Here is an 8,424-nt window from a genome sequence, read left to right as displayed (position 1 = left end):
GGCGGTGGTGCTTAAATGTTGAGACAGGTTACAGCATGAACTCATATGTCATGTCTGTCAGCTACAGTGAATTGCTATTAAAGTTTTGATAAAACCTCCATGCACTGAATTAATGTAAGATGACAAACAGATCAATTGAGAGGACCAGAGTCATCATTTTGGGATTTCAGGACAAAGTTGAGTCACTTCATCACTCTGCTGTGCGATTTCCCATTTTCTCCATTTCAATGACGGGCTATTTGGGCTCTCTTATCCATTATTCCATTACTGTATAATTCATGAGATATCATTAAATATGTTAGTCATACTATGGATCACAGTTCAAAGTGTAAACCTTTTATTGGACAGTGTAGAATTGCCTATAATATGGTCATTAAAACATGGCGTAGTGGATTGTGAATCCGAAAGTATGAAGGGGAAAGGGAATCATGGTCAAAGTGAGTTATGGACCATCAAGGAGCAGTAAAAGCCAATGATGAATTAGTATGTATTTCTCTTTTTTTCCCCCTCTTCTCCCTTTTTCATCCTGACACAGGGAAGGAAATGCTCTTTGTTTTCTTAAGGATGTGCAATTTTCTTCTCTTCATCCTTTTCGAATCCTCCTGCCGAATCCTCAAGCCATCAAATGGAGGATTTAAAGGCCTTTGGCGGCAGTTATGGCTCCCTGCAGAAGCTTCCTCATGATGCTGAGTGGCGACTCTGTAAAGTCAGGGAGAAAAACCAACCAATTTGCAGCAAAAAAGAGAGGATATTCCAAAAACTCTGGCAAAATGTCCACAATTCTGTTTCATATGGAGCATCAATCAAATCTTTGCTGTAATTACTTGAAAATGTTATACATTTTGTGCAGATTCCAAATCGAGAGTTGAAACCATTAAGGGTTTAAACGCTTCTTTCATAACAGGAGAAAGTGAGTCACTCAATAAGATGAATTGCCTGTCCACATTTAGAAAAGAAAAAGAATAATTTGCTGGGGTTATTGTGTTTTATCAATGCTTAGCAGTACAAAATATATATTTTCATTCACTTTTCTGTTAACATTTTACACTAAACAAATGCTTAAATAGACAAATAACAAAAATCACGTCTTGCTTCAGGAGAATGGAGTAAGGAGAAATAGAGCAGCAACCTCACCCACACACTCACAATGCACATGTGTGCACATGTGTAGATTACATTATGCTTTGGGTCCTACCACAGAAAACTTGTGTAATTTATGGGGAAATAAATCTATCCCCTTCCTGACAATTAAACCCCAACTCTAAAGGGTGGCACAAAAGAAAAGCTCTCATTTAAAAAAAAAAAAAGAAAAAAGGAAGAAATAGAGCGAGCCTTAGCTCCTTCCTAAATCATTCACCACAACAGTACTGGCTTCTCTGACTTTCCTCCAGGGTTTTGGCTGTTAATATTGAACACTGAATGGGTACAAGTCTGCATTGGACAACTATGTATCAGCATCAACATTAAAGCATGCATCTGTCATATCCCCCAGTGAATGAGGGGGTTATTTGTGAGCCAAGTTCAAATGCTGATGGTGCTCAGCTGACAGGTGGCTGAAGTGATGATGGAGTTGTGGGAGCCATATGCAAAACAGAACATTGTGACAATGTGCACTGAAAGGTTTTATAATGGCTCATGGTTATTGCCAAGTGCTATTGGTTTTTACATGTTTAAGATATTTTACTACAAATCACAAAGTATAATTATAAACTCAAATAATAATACACACTGCAATACTGCAGACCAGAGTTTCTCATACTCTACTTTTCAGTAAAGTATGAAAATGTACTTTCAGAGGCTTGAAATGTACTAGATGTAAGATATCTATCACTGTGTGAACATCATCCACCTTTTTTTTTAGCAAAATTACATTACATTACTTGAGTGATAATGCAATGTATGGTAAACATCCTGCAGTTTATGAATGTCAATGGTGTAGAGCTGAAACAACTTGTTGATCAATCGATTCTGTCAATCAACAGATAATGTTTTATGACCACTAGTGCTTTGGAGAAATGTTTTTACTAGTAGGTTCCCATCGTACTTGACATTAGGCTTGGGCGGTATTAAAGTATTTCGGAAGGCTATGCCAGGGTATTTAGAAATCCCAAAGGTATTCAATGTGACAATGCGATAACCCCCTTCACTTTTCCAGCTGGGAAACAACACAGACACACACCTACACACACACACACTTCAAAACAATAATGAGAATGTTTGTGGTTATTAAAACCTGCTTTCACAGGGTGGTATAATGTAAAAATTTGAGATTTTTTTTGCCGGCTCAACGTCGTGATGTCTGTCAGCCATCGCCGATGGACGATGGCATCGTTTATCAGCCCAACCCTAAGTGGGAGAGAAAAATGTTGACAACATACAGACTGAGTGAACTCAGCCTGGCCATAGGCAGAGCTGTGGCTACCACAAGAGGAGAAACTCTGCTCCCAGTGTGACAGGGGACAGGTAGAGACAGAGCTGCACTTTCTAACCTCATGCCCCTAATATAAAACACTAAGACAAAAACACTTTGCAAACATTTCCCAAATATACCCCAAATTCCAATTCATATCAGACACACAGAAACTCCCCTATTTACTGGGAGAAATGCCCAAATGTGAATGTGCTGCAAAATATGTCTCCTCATGCCATGAAGTGAGGACAACCAGTGGAACATCAGACTGATAAATAATTGCACAGATTTTCAAATTATTATTATTTTGATCGTTTGATATTTTATTAATTGTTTTGTTTTTACATTTGATACTAATTTCTTTTTTTAAATTTATTATTTTTTAATCAATTAATTATTTTTTAAATTTTGTGTCTATTAATATATACACACACACACTTACTGTTTTATTTATTTATTTTATTTTTAATATATTTTTATTTTTTAAACACACGCACACACTTACTGTTTTATTTATTTATTTAATTTTCAATATTCTTTTATTTTATTAACACAAACACACATACGCTTTCATGACTTTACGCTTTAATTACTTGTTTAATGAAATGTATGGGGTTGATTGTTCTTATGTAGTATGTATGATGCTTTGGCAATATTGTTGTTGAGAGAGAGAGAGAGAGAGAGAGAGAGATTATATTTAGGCAATATTGTTATTACATATTCATGCCAATAAAGCTAATTTGAATTGAAAATTGAGAGAGATGACTAAGACTAGTTTAATTGTGGAGAATTTAAAGGATATAATTGAACAATGTGTAGCATGTCCATATTGACAACCATATCCTGAATCCAACGAGCAAAAGCTGAACCAATGTTCACCCTGGCCTTGTTCTTCCCTTTATTGCTGAGAACTTGGGATTGGTACCAGAAGCTGCCATTTTTTCCATTTTTAACTGGCAACTATTTAGAGTCTTGACAGCTGATGACACAGAGATATCACGTGATACCAACGTTGTTATTCTATTGGATCACAAGCCTTGCCAGAAGCAGAGACCAAACAGACTTCTAACACAGAGATAAACAAGACATTCATTATGGACCCGTCTTTATGGACTTTATAAAAGCTCTGTGGATGTGTTTATTATTATTATTTCATTTATATATAAATGTTATCAATAAAACCTTTAAGTCAATGATTAAGCAAAAATGCCGCATTTCTCTGGTTCGAGCTTCTCAAATGTGATTTGAGGACTGTGAAATTAAAATGTTTTATCTAAAAACCAAGGGCATATTTTGGAAAATAGGAAAACCCAGACAAGTGGTGCATTGTACGCTAAAAATAATAAGAATTTCATTCCTATCTGCTTGTCTTTGGAAAAGCGTAGTGCGTCCTGCCTCACTGCTTTCAAAATTGCCTCCAGCTGTAAGCTTGTATAAGACGATCATTTGCTGGTAAAATGTGTTTGGTATTATAGCGGTGCATCCTCAAACGAACAGAAGGTTCAAATACTAAGGCATCTACTTAACACAATAATCTGGACTGTTTAATCCAGCTGTAAGCAGTTGACCAGGATAAGTTTTATGCGTCTTTCTGTGGCCTGTAAGGGCCTTTAGTTAAGTGGCAGAAGGTGTGATTGCCTGTAGGCACAAATGGGAAAATTCAACGGCTTGTTTAAACCAGTGTGAATTATTGGGCTCATTTTCTATTCCCACACTGCAAACTTTCTAAGAGGAAAAAAGATCAATAATAAGGAGGTTTGCATTCTTAACAGACTGCATTTCCTGAAATTAAGTCATTACAGGCAATAGAGCTGATGAGGTTACACCTGACAGGAAACCCTGAGGCAACTGACTCAACAAAAACAAAAGACCTGTGGCTGTGCTCCGAGCTACCTCAGCTCTGTTTATCTAATTTGGTTGTTTGATTTTGTTTCATTTGTCAAGCTTGAAACTGACTTGAGCTTGTTAACTCTTTAAAGGAGAGTGTTGCATCATGCCCTCAAAATATAACCTAATGTCATGATTTTGTCTTTCATCGCCTCGCTTTCATTTCCTCAGATTCTATTAAAATGCACATAAGACAATCTGTGTTTTCTCAGATGTGGCTGCAGCCCACAGTGCATCTGTGCATTGTTTTCTGAAATATGCAATATCCTCCATCCTAAATGTGGAGGAAAAACAAGTCCATCGACATAGCTGCCACTTCAAAGAACAGTGGAAAAAAAAGTTATTTTCTAAGGTTGTTGACACAAAGCACGTATGCAAGGATTCTTTTGGCTCGTACTATTCTAACTTTGCCAAAGCAGCTGATTTAATACTCTAAACTAATCCCTGTGTGAATTCTGTACCACACACTCCAAACAGCCAGAGAAGTGTTGCTCCTGGCCAGCAGAGGGTCATTTACTTAATGGTGAATGAATCTCTAATCCTGTGTAAACGCCAGGTCCGTGTAGCGAGAGCTCCTGCAGAGATTTTTGCTGCCTGAGCTTTCAGCCAAAAAGTCTGAGCGGTTTCTCAAGCTGGAGACAAGGTCAAGGAAATAATGTTTGATCTGTTATGGCACTCTTATAATTATTTGGACCCTGGAGGAGGACCTTTTCTTTGGCTTGGCTACTGCCATCTAATATTTCACCCGAAAGATGTGAAAGCCATATCAGTACTTGTGGTGTATGCACACTGCTGAAAATTCCTAAATCTTCTTGCAAATGTATTCCCCACTCACTGAAATTCCACTAATTACCATTAATTTGCTCTCCATGGAGTGCAAACTAATTTTTGAATGTCTAATTCTCTAAATCTACAACTGTCTGTCATATAGTGGGATATATTGATTTTATTTTCTACAGCTTTTGGAATCCTGCTTTTCTGAAATCTTTATATGCTGAATGATAAACAACTTACTGGAACCACATTGGGTTCAGGATCTACGTGCCACTGAAGTCTAAAACTAAATTATAAAGTGGTTTAAATTTCCACTACAACTCAGGTGGTTTGAAGTAGATCTGCTTTCTATTACAACAATATTACGGAACCAGTCATACTTGCATTATTCTCAGTTTAACTGATGAGCATTGAACAAAAAGCTCTTGTATGGGTTTGGTATGGTTGCATTTTAGGGCTGCGACTAATGATTACTGTAAGTGTTGATTATTCTGACAACTACAACTAATCATCACATAAATAGTAAATAAAAGAGTGGAAAATACCAATCACAATTTCCCAGCCTCACAGTGGCATCTTAAAGGTCTTTATTTTTACCAAAAGTCCAAAACATATTCAATTTAACTTGACTTAACTATTTACAAGGCAAGTGCATAAAAAGGCATATTAAACAGATGAAAAGCAGCAAATCCACAAACATCTCCCACCTCCGGGAGCAGGACTCAGCAAATGTTTAGCAATTCTTCTTCAACAATTAGCCGCTAATTAATTTCTATTGCATTTAACATGTGCTTCTTTTAACTAAATTTTAAGATATACCTTTCTCACATACAGCTGATTCTGATTATCACTAAAGATCTCAATTCTAAACCAAGAAAAGATTCATTTGATCTCAGTCCAGTTACTTAAAAACCACCAGTATTAGCATAAGACTTTTAAAGACTTTACATACTCCTCAGTATTTCTCTGCCCATATCAAATCCATACCTCAGCAGAAAATGCATGGTTCTGTCCAGGACAAACAGTTTATGATAATGTTTGAAATCTTTTATCATGTTGAATGCTCAAAGAGATGAAGGCCTAACTGTGACCCTAACAGGGGTGTAGGAGGAATTTAAAAGCATTGTTAAAACAATATATATATATTCATAAAAGCAGGGGTAAAAGTGAAGCCAGTGTTATTTCATTCAATAAATCTCCTACAACAGGAGGAACGGGAGAAAAAAAAAAGTGTCTGGCTTATGATCCAGTGAATTTCTTTCTTTGCAAGTGACGACTTACAAGAGTCAGCTGCTCTATACTGTTTGGTTGGAAGAGCTAATGCACGTGTCCGTTTGAATGGGAGGAAGCGGAGCAGGCCTGGGAGTCTTCAGAGGGTACTGAACTCTGAGGTGGGCGACTTGTCCTCGCTGCAATCATTGAGGTTTAATTGTTCTGAATGCAGCTGGCGACGAGTTACTGCCTATATAGATTGACAGCATGGCAGGTTTACAGGGAGGAGGAGAAGATGGTTAAAATGGAGGCCTGGCCAGAAAATGATCTGCAGGGACAATCGGACATGTCTTAGAAACACTTCACGTCTCTCACCTACTGTATCCCGTCTCCTCTTGACTGTTAAATGTCATCGTTATTGTCTAATGCTTCATATGTGTGATTTTGTCATAGTTGAAATGGCAGGTACGATTTTTTACAGATACATAAAAATGTCAGACTACTTTTAGATTAGTAATCTAAACTATTTACTTGAACTCATGTGTGTAAATTATACCTAGTTACGGTGCATTTTAAATGGTATCTAGCAGGGCTGCTACTAACGATTATTTTCAGTGTCGATTAATCTGTCGATTATTTTCAATTAATCCATTAGTTGTTTAGTCTATAAAGTGTCAGACAAAAAATGTCAATCACTGTTTCCCAAAGCCCTTGATGTCCTCAAGTCACTTGTTTTCTCCACAACCCAAAGATATGCAGTTTAATGTCATAGAGGAGTAATGAAACCGGAAAACATTTACATTTAAGAAGCTGGAATCAGATAATTTTTCAAAAAAAAGAAAAGAAAAGAAAAAAAAAGACTCCAACCCATTTTCTAAATAGTTGGTGGTTAATTTAATAGTAGACAACCAATGGATTATTGGAATAATTGTTGCTAGTATCTAGCCAAGCAGACAGATTTATTTCTATGTGCTAACTATCAGTCCATCCATCCATCCATCGTCAACCGCTTATCCTGCGTACAGGGTCGCAGGGGGCTGGAGCCAATCCCTGCTGTTATCGGGCGAAAGGCGGGGTACACCCTGGGCAGGTCGCCAGTCCATCGCAGGGCCTCACATAGACAAACAACCACGCACGCTCACACTCACACCTAAGGACAATTTAGGGTCACCAATTAACCTAGTCCGCATGTCTTTGGACGGTGGGAGTAAGAGAGAACCCGGAGAGAACCCACGCAGACACGGGGAGAACATGCAAACTCCACACAGAAAGGCTGGGGCAACCGGCAACTGCACCACAGTGCCGCCCGCTAACTACCAGTTGATTATCAAATTTTTTTAAATCCAGTATTAGTGACACTTCATGTATGTAGTTTAAAATATACCAATGCATCATATTCGTAAGCTTGTTTTGCATGTAAAATCATTAAAATAACAAATGAACTACTTTTAGTAAAAAGTACAGTATTTCCCTCTGGAAGGTAGTGGAGTAAAACTATAAAGTTTCCCCAAATGAAAAGTACTTCAGCTGCCTTAATTCAACAACCACTTGTAGATAGTGTTAATATGTGTTTAAATCTGGAGCACTTGTAAGGAAGTGATTATCTGTCTGCACAAGTGACAGGAACTACCATCAGTTTTTTCAGCCCAGAAAAATAAAGTGCAAAAGGTCAGAAGCAGAAAAAGCAAACATCATGACTGTGCAATATGCCATCACTCATCACAAATGGCTCACTATTTTCTTCCTCTCTGTCTTTTGCTCTGCTTCTCCTTTTCTCTTTCCCTCCCTCGCTCCCTTGAATGCCGTGCATTCCTCTTTGTTTGCTCATACTGAGCCCTCCCTGTGGATCCCATGCCTGACTTTCCCAAACTCGATATTAATATCACAGGCCATTGTAATGGAGTTATTTTCATGGAAGCCCCGGAGGAAGTCATGTGACTATGATTAGTCCCCTGAGGGCCCGAAGCCTCCATTAAGCTCGTTGTTTTAACTCACATAACCATCAATGAAGTGGAAAAGCTGAGGAAGTAGCCATCACTCTGGGCTGGCTGGGGTGTTTTCTGAGCACCTATTTTGTTAATGGGGCCAGCATATTTTCCCTCTCTCTTTTTTTTTTTTGGGGGGGGGGGGGGGGTTATTTT

General features: G+C 38.0%; 1 long non-coding RNA gene across 1 annotated transcript in view; it reads right to left on the bottom strand.

The window, feature by feature from the left end:
• Positions 1–320: 320 nt before the first annotated feature.
• The window catches only part of LOC123977920, a 17,148-nt gene continuing 9,044 nt past the window's right edge, over positions 321–8,424 (bottom strand). The window contains exon 2 of the long non-coding RNA XR_006826800.1: positions 321–699. This is a non-coding gene — a long non-coding RNA (uncharacterized LOC123977920). The remainder of the gene's footprint in view (positions 700–8,424) is intronic.

The sequence above is a fragment of the Micropterus dolomieu genome, linkage group LG10 (genome assembly GCF_021292245.1).
Source record: "Micropterus dolomieu isolate WLL.071019.BEF.003 ecotype Adirondacks linkage group LG10, ASM2129224v1, whole genome shotgun sequence".
NCBI lineage: Eukaryota > Metazoa > Chordata > Actinopteri > Centrarchiformes > Centrarchidae > Micropterus > Micropterus dolomieu.
Note: the sequence above shows the minus strand (reverse complement) of the source record. Positions and strands in the feature narration are given on the sequence as shown.